The sequence below is a fragment of the Zea mays genome, chromosome 9 (genome assembly GCF_902167145.1).
Source record: "Zea mays cultivar B73 chromosome 9, Zm-B73-REFERENCE-NAM-5.0, whole genome shotgun sequence".
NCBI lineage: Eukaryota > Viridiplantae > Streptophyta > Magnoliopsida > Poales > Poaceae > Zea > Zea mays.
In genome coordinates this window covers 123,541,829-123,555,077 of record NC_050104.1, presented here as the reverse complement: position 1 = coordinate 123,555,077, position 13,249 = coordinate 123,541,829, and positions in this window count along the sequence as shown.

Here is a 13,249-nt window from a genome sequence, read left to right as displayed (position 1 = left end):
CGGGCCCGCATGTCATGTAACCGGCGCGCCGGTTACGACATGCAAGAAGCTCCACCGCCACTCACACCAATGCTGCGTCTCCTCGACCGCGGGACCAGTACCACGACTCGAGGTACCCCTACGCATGACCCAACAGTGCCGATTAAAGGCGACGGCCATGGGTCGATCAGCCGCGGGGTAGGTACGACGGCTGGCATGGTCAAAAGTGGGCCGACAGTAACTGCAGCGGCAGACGAACGGAAGCAGCAGTCAAGTCGCCAGCAGGCTCGCGTCCCCTCCTGAAGCGACAGGAGAGCCCTCCCTCACGGCGTGAAGACGACGCGCCCGTGCCCCGTTCCTCGAACGGCTCGCACGCGCAACGGGCGCCACGTGAATCACCCGTCCCATCGCATCAACTCCCCAATGGAGCAGGCAACACCTTTGGCAGGCGAGGCAGGCGTCGCTTCGTCTTCGCCATAATGACCGCGTCAAAAAAGGTGCGCCACTTTATTTAAAATTCATATCCTTCCCCTCCTCCTCTCTCTCTCTCTCTCTTGCCACAGGGACCGGGAAAGGGGACGTTGTGGAAAGGATTCTTCCCGGCGAAGGAAGCGGGCCCCGAGCCCTCCTATTGATAAGGGTTTGAAGGCTGGCCCCTCGGAAGGGTTCGACAACCGCCCCAGAGCGCTCGGGCTCCGTGCCCACTACTGATCAGGGGTTCGTAGGCTAGCCCCTCGGAAGGGTTCGACAGTCACCCCAGAACATGCAGAGTGAGGAATGACTCTGGGTACGTTCGATACATAACCAAGGCTCGGGCTACGCTCCCGAGGTACCCTAGGACGTTTCCGAGACCGGCGGGAACGATTTGTAATGGAATCCCACCGGAGGGAGGCATCGAGCCCTCGGACCCTGTCGAAGGGGTCTGGGTCCAGCGAATCACCCGCATGTACTTTTGGAGCGCGCCTCCGGGCTACAGCCGACCCCTAACGAACGGGGCACGGGCGTCCACTCGGATCACCCATTAGCAGCTCACTGGAAACACCATGTTCGGCGCCCTCCGAGGGCAACATGGCGCTTTCCCCCCTCCTCCTTGCGGAAAGGCGACGCAGGGGCGTATAATAAAAGTCAGGAAAGTCCTTGATTGTCCTCTCGCTCCGTGCAGAGGCTCGGGGGCTGCTCTCACACCCGGCTACGGCCAAAACTGTTGACAGCGTCAACAAACCAGCCTGACAACTTGGAACCCGACCACGCACCCGGGCTACTGCCGGGCCGCAAGAGGGAACGATCGGACCAGCCAAAGCACCACGAAAAGCATTCAGACCTCAGAGGAGTCAAACCACTCCTTCGAGGCCTCGGGGGCTACACCCGGCGGGTGCGCTCGCGTGCACCCACCAGAACAAGGCAAAAAACCGAGAAAGGCCGGTCCCCTCACCGAAAACGCGGCAAAAGCCTCCAAGCGAGTACCATCACTCCCTTCGAGGCTCGAGGGCTACTGTCAGGTACCATAATTAGGGGTACCCTCAACGCTCATAATCACGGCTAGTTAACACCCTCAGACCAACTGACGGGTGCGGTTCAAGCCAAGACTTCGTCTACCCGAAGGACACGATCTTACTCGAGCCCAGCCTCGGGTAGGAACAGTGGTCCCAGACGAATTCACGCCTCGCCCGAGGGCCTCCTCAGGTGGCAAGCGTCCCCTCGGCTCTCCCGAGGCCCGGCTCGGGCAAGCTTCATCGAGAAGCAACCTTGGCCATACCGCCTCACCAACCGACTGCTTCGCAGGCGCATTAAATGCGGGGGATGCCTGACGCCGTATCCTAACACACGCGCCTCAGTCGGCCAGGCCGAAGTGACCACGGTCACTTTGCCCCTCCTCTTTACTGTCTGATATGACAGGAAAATAGCGCCGCCCGCTCCGCTCCGACTGCCATGTCAGCCACCCCGGCAACGACTGACAACAGGTCACGATCAACCACCGAGCTCAAGCCTCGGGCGCAACAGGAAGCTCCGCCTCGCCCGACCTCACACTCCAGCCTCGGGAGGAGGTCTCCGCCTCGCCCGACCTCACGCTCCGGCCTCGGGAGGAGGTCTTCGCCTCGCCCGACCCCCGGACTCGGCCTTGACCCCGATCTCGGGAGGAATCGCGTCCTCGCCCGACCCCGACCTCGGCCACAAGAGAAGTCTCCGCCTCGACCGACCCTGGGCTCGGACTGACCGTGCTGGTAGGGGATGCATCATTCCCCTACTCCTAGCCTACTCAGGCTACAAGGAATAAGACCGGTGTCCCATCTGGCTTACCCCGGCGACGGGTAATGATGGTGCCCCGCGTGTGCCATGACACCGGTGGCTCTCAGCCCCTTACGACAGCAAGGAGACATCAGTAGGGTCCTCGCCACGCTGCCAGCTGTGCTCCTATAGGACTCAGGCGCTCCTCCGACGGCCACGCCATCACATGTACAGCACCCAAGCTCTCCCCCAACGGCCACGTTGGCATGTACACAGGGCTTAGGCACTCCACTGCCAGACACGTTAGCACATAGCTACGTCCCCCGTTGTACACCTGGACTCTCTCCTTGCCTCTATAAAAGGGGAGTCCAGGGCCACCCTGAGGGAGGTTCACGTGAGGGAAGCGGCGTACGAGCCCCCTCTCTCTCTCCCTCACGCGACGCGCTTGTAACCCCTACTACGAGCGGCACCCCTGGTGCAGGATAATACAAGGCTTGTTCCACATCTTGTGTTCCATCCGGCGCCAACCCATCTGGGCAGGGACACACAGCGACAATTTACTCGTCGGTCCAGGGACCCCCCCGGGGTCGAAACGCCGACACATGTGTTGTACCAAAATTCTGCCAGATGGAGCCACTGATGCCATTTAGATGGACAAGTGTGCATGAAGCAGCTGAGGAATGTTTCCAAGCACTAGTTGACACGCTCCGTTTGTCCGTCAGACTGGGGGTGATAAGAGGAACTCATATGCAGTTGTGTGCCTGCCATAGTGAATAATTCCTTCCAAAAGGTGCTGGTGAAAACATGTTCTCTATCTGAGATAATAGCCTCTGGTAATCCATGCAGTCTGTACACTATCGACATGAATAAATGTGCAACCTCGGAGGCTGTATAAGGATGAGCTAGAGGAATAAAATGACCATACTTAGAGAACTTGTCGACCACCACGAGTTTGCAGTCAGCACCGTTGGACTTGGGCAAGGCTTCAATGAAATCCATAGAAATGACCTGCGATGCTTGATCTGGAATAGGCAACACTTGCAGCAACCCAGGGTACTTAGCTCGGTCGGGCTTCGACTGTTGATAGATGGAATAGACAGCAACATATTCTTTGATATAAGACTTCATTTTGGGCCACACAAATGGCTGGTGTACCCGTCGGTAAGTGATTGGGAACCCAGAGTGACCCCTGATGGCACTGTCATGCATTGTGGACACAATCTTCAGTTGTAGGGGGGAGTTAGCACCCACCTAGATGTGCCCTTTGTATCTGATGAATCCAGCTTTAAGTTGGAAAGGATTGTCTGGGTCTTGATGGAGTGTGAGTTTGTCAATAAGCTGCTGAGTGTATGGATCTGCCTCATAGCCTGATGTTACTTCCGACAACCAAACCGGAGTGCCTGAGGAAATGTGATAACAATCTAGAGTATCTGTTGGTCGCCGCGAAAGGGCGTCAGCAGCTCCGTTCTCAACACTTTTTTTATAAATCACCTTGTATTGGAGCCCTAATAGCTTGGTGAAGACTTTACGTTGCCAAAAGGTGTTCAGTTTCTACTCAGTCAGATTGGCTAAGCTTCGATGATCCGTGTATATGATGAACTCATCGTGCTGAAGATATGCCCTCCACTGGTCGACTGCCATCAATATCGCTAGGTACTCCTTCTCGTATGTTGAAAGACCTTGGTTCTTGATGCCCAAAGCTTTACTGACAAATGCAATGGGGTGCCCCTGTTGACTGAGAACAACCCCAATCCCTCCAGCTGAAGCATCAGTTTCCAACTCCAAGGGAAGTGAAAAATTTGGCAGCTGTAATACTGGTGCGGAGGATAAGGCCGACTTTAGGGCTGTAAAAGCATCCTCATGCACACTAGTCCAAATGAAGAGAGAATGTTTCTTCAACAAATTGGTAAGAGGTTTTGCCATGACCGCAAAGTGATGAACAAATTTTCTGTAGTATCCTGCCAAACCCAGGAAGCTGCAAAGCTGTTTACAATTAATGGGTGTTGGCCAAGTGGAGACCATTGAAACCTTGGCAGGGTCCATGGACACTCCATGTATAGAAATTACGTGTCTGAGGTAAGCAATTTCTTGTTTGGCAAAGGAACACTTTGATAGTTTAATCTGCCACTTGTCCTGCCTGAGCAGCTGAAAGACTGATTCCAGGTGAGATAAATGGTGAGACCATGTAGGGCTATATATTAAGATATCATCAAAGAACACCAGGATTGATTTCCGCAACAGAGGTGCTAGAGTTTGGTTCATCGCCCCTTGAAAAGTAGCAGGAGCACCAGAAAGGCCAAAGGGCATCACCTTGAATTCATAATGGCCTTGGTGGGTTTGGAAAGCTGTTTTGTGTTGGTCAGCAGAAGACATGCGGATTTGATGAAAGCCTGCTCGCAGGTCCAAGGTAGAGAACCATGCAGCCCCGTGGAGTTTGTCCAAAAACTCGTCGATCACAGGCACAGGAAACTTGGGTTTGACAGTCATAGCATTTAAGTGCCTATAGTCGACACAAACCGATAGGTGTTGTCCTTTCTCTTGACCAATATAACCGGTAATGAGAAGGCACTGGTGCTAGGCTGTGTGATGCCGGTTTGGAGCATTTATGCAATCTGAGTCTCGATCTCTGTTTTGAGTGCTGGTGCATAGCGATATGGCCGAACTTGCACTGGTTGGGCTCCTGGCAGAAGTTGAATTTGGTGATCGCACTCTCTAGGTGGCGGTAAACCTTGAGGAATAACAAACACATCTGCATAATCACTGGGAAGTTGCTGCAATTCAGAGGGAAGTTGGTGTACAATATCCTGATCCTTGTCCGACAGTGAGTCCAACATACAAACTTCCAGTGTCTGGCCATGAACTTAGCTAGCACCCAAACCCCAGAGCTTTATTTTGGAATGAAGGTAAGGAATCACCAAACATTTAGCACTCCAGTGGATCCACATCGGGCTGAACACACATAGCCAATCCATGCCAAGAATAAGGTCATAATTGGAAAGTGAAAGAACCTTCAAATATGAAGAAAAAGGAAAACCACCAATGTACCAAGTGACATCCAGTAGTTGTTCAGAACAAGTTAGTTGGACTCCATCGATGACTTGTACTCGCAAGGGTGGATACAGTGGCCTGACCTCGGGTAGAGTGGACGCCACTCGAGAACTGAGAAATGACGCCGAGCTGCCTGAATCCAATAAAACCAGAATTTCAATATCTCCAATGTGACCCAAAAACGGGATGGTTTTAGGAGTATCTTTCACAGATGTGGTGGCTAGAGATAATGACAGTATGCGTAATTCTTCTACAGGTTCGAATGTGGGTGACTCCTCTTCGTCAGGAAGTTGAAGGAATTGCCAAATCTCATCGACCAAGTGTAGTTGAACAGTATCAGCACATTTGTGACCCCGGGAATAAGCTAAGCCACACTTATAACAGAGACCTTTTGCTTTCCTGTAGGCATAAAGGGCAGCAAGTTTGTCATCCGTAGCAGGAGGCTTGGACACTATCACAGTTGGTTGGCCGTTAGTGTGAGGAGCTTTAGTGAATGTTCGACTGGATCCCTTAAAATCCTGCTGCTTGGTCGCCTCAGCCACCTCTTCCTGCAATTGAGAGAGCACATAGGCAGTATCGAGGTCTTGTGGGTGTTGAATCAAAACAATAGATTTAATATCACTCCTCAAGCCATCAATGAATTTGGTTGTGTAATATAGCGAGTCTGAAGGCAGATTGTATGCATTCAACTGATCTACCAAGTGAGAAAAGTGCTCTACATACTCAATGATAGAGGAGTGTTGTCTAATGTGTAAGAGCTTTCTAAGTAGGTACTCATATTGGTTTTTGCCAAAATGCTCACTGATCAACCCACCAAATTCAGACCAAGTGAGGCTGGGTAATTTGTGCTCTCACTACCGGAATCGACGGCTGCCTGAAGCACTCGGCAAAGCCTTAAAAACACTCGGCAAAGGCTTTGCCGAGTGTCGCACTCGGCAAAGGCTTTGCCGAGTGTCACACTCAGCAAAGAGGGCTCGGCACACAGTGCATCAACAAAGCCTTCTTTACCGAGTACTTTTTCTCGGGCACTCGACAAAGTGGTTTGCCGAGTGCCAGAGAACACTCGGCAAAGAAAAGCAGCCGTTACGACGTCGGTTGATGGAGACGGCGTCTTTGCCGAGTGTCCTAGGTGACACTCGGCAAAGACGACTCCTTTGCCGAGTGTTTCCTAATACACTCGGCAAAGAATTTACCTCTTTGCTGAGTGTCTACTACCTACACTCAGCAAAGAAACCGCCAGAGGGGTCCCCATGTTAGGTACTTTGCCGAGTGTTTAGTATGGCACTCGGCAAAGCGTGCTTCTTTGCCAAGTGCCAGAGCCATTACACTCGGTAAAGTACCTATACCGGTGCCCAGGTCTTGGTTCTTTGTCGAGTGCTATGGTCCTAACACTCGGCAAAGCACCTCTTTGCCGAGTGTAACACTCAGCAAAGTGACCAGTACACACCTTTTTTATTTGTTTTTCCCTATTTCATCCAAAAAACAAAAGATATTCACATATATCACATATATACATCACAGATCATCATAGACATATATAGCCAACACAAACAGTATTAACACAAATTCTGACATAAGTATTCAACATAAGTTGAGAGGTTCTTAACACAAACAGTATTAACAGAAGTTCAGAAGTATCAACACAAGTTCACAAGCTCTGACAAGTATTCAACATAAGTTTTGTGTTCGAAACACTGAAAACATAACTCTCATGGAGGTGGGCGGTTCGACTGGTGCTGCGTTGGGCTGAACCCTTCATGAGGGTTGTTGGATGCCGCCCTAGATTGGTCCTGCACAGAGAATAGATTGCATGTGTTATACCAGATGCATTACCAACATGTAACTACAATTTTGATACTCACAGGAGTTTGGAACAGAGCAGGGTTAACTATAGGGAACAATGGAGGTGGCGGAGCGAAACCCTGTGCGGCGCCAAGGCTCTACATGTACTGGAACATCTCCGCCATCCTCTGATCAGCCGCCGCCCACTCCGCCATTATCCTCGCCTCCATCTCTTGACGTTCCCTCCTCTCTTTTTCTAGTTGGGTCTATAATATTACAAGCCAACGTTATAGTAACTCAAAGAGAAGGTATATAACTTAAGGAAGGACGAGTTACAGAAGCACTAACCTCGAGTTGTTGTATGCGATGTTGTGAGCTATCGTGCCGAGGTCGTATGGCTGGACTCGAGCCCGTGCTCCTTGCTCGAACCTGAGACAGAGTGGGAGTGGAGGACAAGTCGATTGCCCTGTCAGCAATCCAGTACCGCCCATGTCTTTTGCCTCCTTCGACCCTCATGAGCACATCGGGGTCGATCGGCTCGGTGCTTGGATCATAATCTAGGCCATGGACCTCCTGCGCCATGGCGGTGTAGTCATGAAGGCGGCTGTAGACGGCGGAGTTGGTGTAGGCCTCGGGCCCGTCATCCGGGTTGTAGATGACGTCGGACGTCGCCTTGCCCTTATGAGCCATAGCATAGGCCGAGAAGGTGGAGCAAGGCTGGCCACATGTGACGCCGACTACAAGAAAATCAACGAGATAGTTAGAAATAGTATCTAATCCAGTGCTATATACCTAAATAAAAAAGAGGGCATACCCATGCTTCGGCATATTGGCCCAGGCTCCGGCTGCCTTGGTGGTGGGAGGGACCTTGCATCATCATATGCTGTTCCCGGTTAGCGTTGTGCGCCTCGTCCCACTCAGCCGAACACCACCTATTCACCATCTACTCCCAGCATAGAGGATGTGCGGTGCACCAATGTGGAATCATCTACAAAGTAAACACGTAAAGTGCATATCAGAAGATAAAATAAAATTCATGCATGGAGTACTGGTACCAAACATGCATGACTTTACCTGCAAGTACTGGTCCCTGGTCAACGACATGGTTCGGGCTTGCTGCTTGGTCACCTTCTCTCCAAGGACGGAGCCGTGGTAGGTGACGATGGCCTGGATTCGGGCCTCATAGTGCATGTCCACGACGAGCTTCTTACAGCTCGTGGTGGCCACCACATCCGCCTTAGCCTCATATCTAGCCTCGTATCTGAAGAAATCCTGCATACAAAAACGATGTATCCATACATTATTTCAAGAATTTGCAACGAATGCGACATATTTTACATTATACTAAGACTTACCCACAACTCTTGCTTCACCCGCTCCGCCTTGTTATTGAATTCCCGGTCATCCCGATCTACTGCATCGGGGGCGACGGCATAGTGGTCGAAGGTGTAGGCTGGGCCCGTCACTCCGGCGTACTCAACCAGTCCAGGGAAGTGTTCCCTGCACAGCAGGCCGAGGATGCCATTGTGGGGGCGACGATGACCCCCAACATAATCCACAACCGTCCAAGACCTGTCCAAGTGATAAATAAAAAGTATTAGTTTATATTATGATTTTGAACACATAATATGAACAAGAATGAAGAACATAAAGTTACATACCTCTCCCCATCCGGCCGAATCAGCGGACGCCTGTCCCAAAGTATGGGACGCTGAGGGAGATTCGCGAGACCTCGCAGGTAGATGCTCCTCGAACCTGAGGCGCCAGAACCTGAGGCGTCCTACTGCTGGTCGTCGTCGTCCTGCTGCTAGTCGTCGTCGTCCTAAGGCGCCGCCTGCTGCTGGACAAGGTCGTCCTGAGGCGCCGCCTGCTCTGCCTCGTCCGCCGTCCTACTCCTCCTCCTTAGCCAATTACCGCCGACCATATTTGTCCAAAAACCTACAATTAAGAGTAAACAAATAAGCACATATAAAAAGATGTATTTAAAAATAGGTGCGAAATAAAAAGATGTATTTAAAAACAGGTGTGAATATCACTGGAGTAAGAGGTTTGGAACCATAAAAATTGAGCTCATATATTTCTTCGATTCGTCCAAAATAATCGACATCGTCAAGGCCGGGCGTAAAGACTCTAGAACACGTTGTTTTCCGATTGGGTCGACTTTTGTCGTAGTTTGTTGTGCGAAAACGGTCTCCATTGACGTCATACCCAGAATATTTCTTGACCCTATAAGCAAAGTCGTTGGCTACTTGTCTCAACTCGGCACTCATAGACGGGTCTCTTTGGCCCTGCAAGTATTCACAAGTTAAAAGACGCTAAATTGAGTTCAAAGATGTATCTCTTTTACAAACTAAGCATGTACCTTACGTTTGAACCAGGAAATGAAATCGGGCAACCCATTTCTTGCACCCTTTCTAAGAAGAGTGTCATATTCCTGTGGAGTGGGGTCCCTTGATCGACGCCAGAATTCATGAAGAAATTGTTCCATGTATGGCATCACCTCTTCAAGGTTGGTCAATACATATAGCATGATATGCCACCACTCTTCATGTGTCAGGGTCTTGGTGGTCGAGCCACTTGCGCTTCCGAGTTGGCCTCGAAATATGCTAAGGTTCGATTCATTATCGCCAACATTGTAACGAGGGGGTGGATTATGCACGCTCGACAGTTTGTCACCATAATAAGTTGTTGTGAAGTTTGACACATCCTCTAGAATGTATGCCTCTGCAATGGAAGCCTCGATATTGCATTTATTTCTACATTTCTTTCGAATAGTCTTTAGACATCTCTCGATTGGATAGCACCAACGTCCCTGCACGGGCCCCCCCCATTCGTGCCTCATAGGGGAGATGAAGAATCAAATGCTGCATTGGATTGAACAATCCGGGTGGAAATATCTTCTCAAGCTTACACAGTAATACGGGTGCCAATCTTTCCAAGTCTGCAACCACGGTCCGAGATAACTCTTTTGCACAAAGCTGATGGAAGAAATAGCTCAACTCTGAAAGCGCTAGCCAGACATGCTCAGGGACATAGCCTCGAACCATCGCAGGAAGAATCCGTTCAATCCATATGTGGAAGTCATGACTCTTCATCCCTAAGACTCACATAGTAGATAAGTTCACCCCCCTACTCAGGTTAGCTGCATACCCATCAGGAAACATCAACATCTTGATCCACTGAAGTACTTCCTTCCTCTGGGCCCTACTTAGGACGAAATCGGCCTCAGGCCTTCTCCACGTCTTTCCGCCACTTGGCGGCTTCATCTCTAGGTTTGGTCTATCACATAACGCTGCCAGATCCACTCTTGCCTTTACGTTATCCTTTGACTTATCAGGAATGTCCATAATTGTTGCCCACAGTGCCTCGGCAACATTCTTTTTAGTGTGCATCACGTCAATGTTGTGTGGAAGGAGCAGGTCGTCATAATAGGCGAGCCGAGTCAAGCCAGACTTATGTGTCCACATATGCTGCTCACCATATCCCACAAAACCACCTTCTGTATTGGCCACGAGCCCATCTATCTATTAACGAATTTCGGCACCAGTCATCGTTGCAGGTGGGCAATCTGTCACTACGACACCTTTCATAAAGTTCTTGATGTCTAGGCGGAATGGATGGTCAGGAGGGAGAAATTGTCGATGTTTATCGAAGGACGAATATTTGCCACCCTTTTTCAACCAAATGAACTTGAGAGCTTCCTTGCAAACTGGGCATGGGAACTTACCGTGAACACACCAGGCGCAGAATAGCCCATACGCCGGTAAGTCATGCATGGAGTACTGGTACCAAACATGCATTCTGAAGTTTGTCTTCGTAGCTCGGTCATACGTCCATACCCTTTCCTCCCAGGCATGTACCAATTCATCGATCAAAGGCTCCATGTACACACCCATTTTATTCCCCGGATGTCCGGGAATTATCAACGAAACGAATATATTCTGCCTTTGAAAGCACACACCAGTGGGGAGATTTATTGGGATAACAAACACGGGCCAACATGTGTACGGGGCAGCGCTCATTCCATAGGGATTGAACCCATCTGTGGCCAACGCAACACGTACATTACGAGCCTCTTCGGCTTTCTCACGGTGAATGACATCAAAGTGTTTCCATGCTTCACCATCGGATGCGTGCACCATCTTGTCAGGATTGTATCGTTTTCCATTTTTGTGCCATGTCATCTGTTTCGCGGATTCCTCTGTCATGTACAGACGCTGGATCCTCGGTATGAACGGAAGGTGCTGTAGGATTGTCAAGGGGATGTCGAGCTGCCTCTTCTGTCCATCACCAGAGTCTACCTCCATGAACCTAGACGATTTACACTTGGGACAGTACTTTGCCTCCGTGTATTCTTTCCTAAATAGCACGCAGCCCTTCGGACAAGCATGAATCAGCTCATACGTCATCTTGAGTGCACGAAGGAGTTTTTGTGCCTCATACATGCTCTTTGGTAGAACGTGATCGTCCGGAAGCAGGCTCCCAATAACCGTCAACAAGCCATCGAATGCGTCTCTACTCATGCTGTACTATGACTTGAACGCCATCACACGACCAATAGCATCCAGAAGCAGTCCCACACATGAAATCATAGAGTTTCAAAGTAGTTCTCCTAGGTTTCTAAACATAGTATGTCACAACTTTCTCGAAACATTCTCAAATTTTTATCACAGCCTCTACATATGATATCATGACACGTGGACAAGTTTCATGATTTTTTGACTTTGTTTGTGTTTTATACAATTTTTAAATAACTGGATGGCAAGTTCACGGCCATGTTGAGTGAGCATGGTGCTCGAAGTTTCCGGTCCGCTCCTGAAATCGGTCGTAACTTATGCTAAATAGCATGTGTATCATTTTTGCATGCACGGTTTTTCAAGTTTCGAGTGACTTGCAGTTCAAATCTGAATTTTCCGAATAAATTCAAATAAACGAACTAAATCTACTAGTTGTTGAAAACAATGTTATAATTGTCCCAAAATGGTACATGTAGGTCTACATAGTGTAGGAACCTACCATAAAAAGTTTGGTGGCCAAAATAAAAAAATAAAAATGTACTTTGCCGAGTGTTCAGAGTTGACATTCGGCAAAGACACTCTTTGCCGAGTGCCCTATATATGGAACTCTGCAAAGACTCTGCTTTGCCGAGTGCTGGCTTTTGGCCCTCGGCAAAGGCTGACGATCGTCAGCTGTAGACGGCCGCTAACGGCCCTTTGCCGAGCACCATCTTTGCCGAGTGTTTGCCGCTCGGCAAAACAGTATTTGTCGAGTGCTTCTCTGTGCCAAGTGTCATGCACTCGGTAAACAAGTTCTTTACCGAGCGCAGGACTTTGCCGAGTGCGGCTCTCGGTAAAGCCTTCTTTGCCGAGTGCCCGATAAAAAGCACTCGGCAAAGATCCTGGCACTCGACAAAGGCCCGGATTCTGGTAGTGTCTATAGACTGGAGCCAACGAGCGGCTGAACCCAAAAAATGCATAGTAGCAACTTGGATCCATACCATGGGGTCAACTCCGTACATAGCAAAATATTTTTCACATCTAGATTGCCAAAGTTTAGGAAATTCGCCATCAAATGCAGGGAAGGTTAGTTGTGGGAGTTTGCCTAAGTGGGCTGTAAACTGGGTACCGAATGCTCTACCCCCAAAAGCTATATGAGGAGGTGGATAAGTGGAGCCATGGAACTCGGTTCCAACATGGTACTAAGGGTGCTCAAAATCATGACGAGGAAGAGTACCAGGTGGCATACCATTGGTTGGGAGAAGGTGATGGGGATAGAAACCCCCAAAACCTGCTCCTGGGTATAGTTGTCGAAGTGGTGCCCATACGGGCCGTCAGCGTGGGGTGCGGTAGCGGGGAATCGTTGTGTCGCTGTCCACTGGTGTCCTTGGATGCTCGGCGGTTGTTGCGAGTCGGTGGGAACGCCGCGCTCGAGCAACTGGGACACCTTGGCCAACTCCTCGCGGATGGTGGTGATGGAATCCTGGGCACCCTCGACCGAGCGTTTGATCCGAGGTCGCCAGGACTCAAAGCAGGAAGTCACACTCTCCAGGGCCGCCACCCGTGTGGAGGCTTGGGCGACGATCGATCCGATCCGCTCCCGCGCGACTTCCTCGAACGCCGCCGTCTGCGACGCGAGATGCGCGTCGAGGCTACGGCTGAGATCTTCACAGTAGCGATCCAGTCGGTGATGGATCGAGGTGATATCCTCGGCGTTG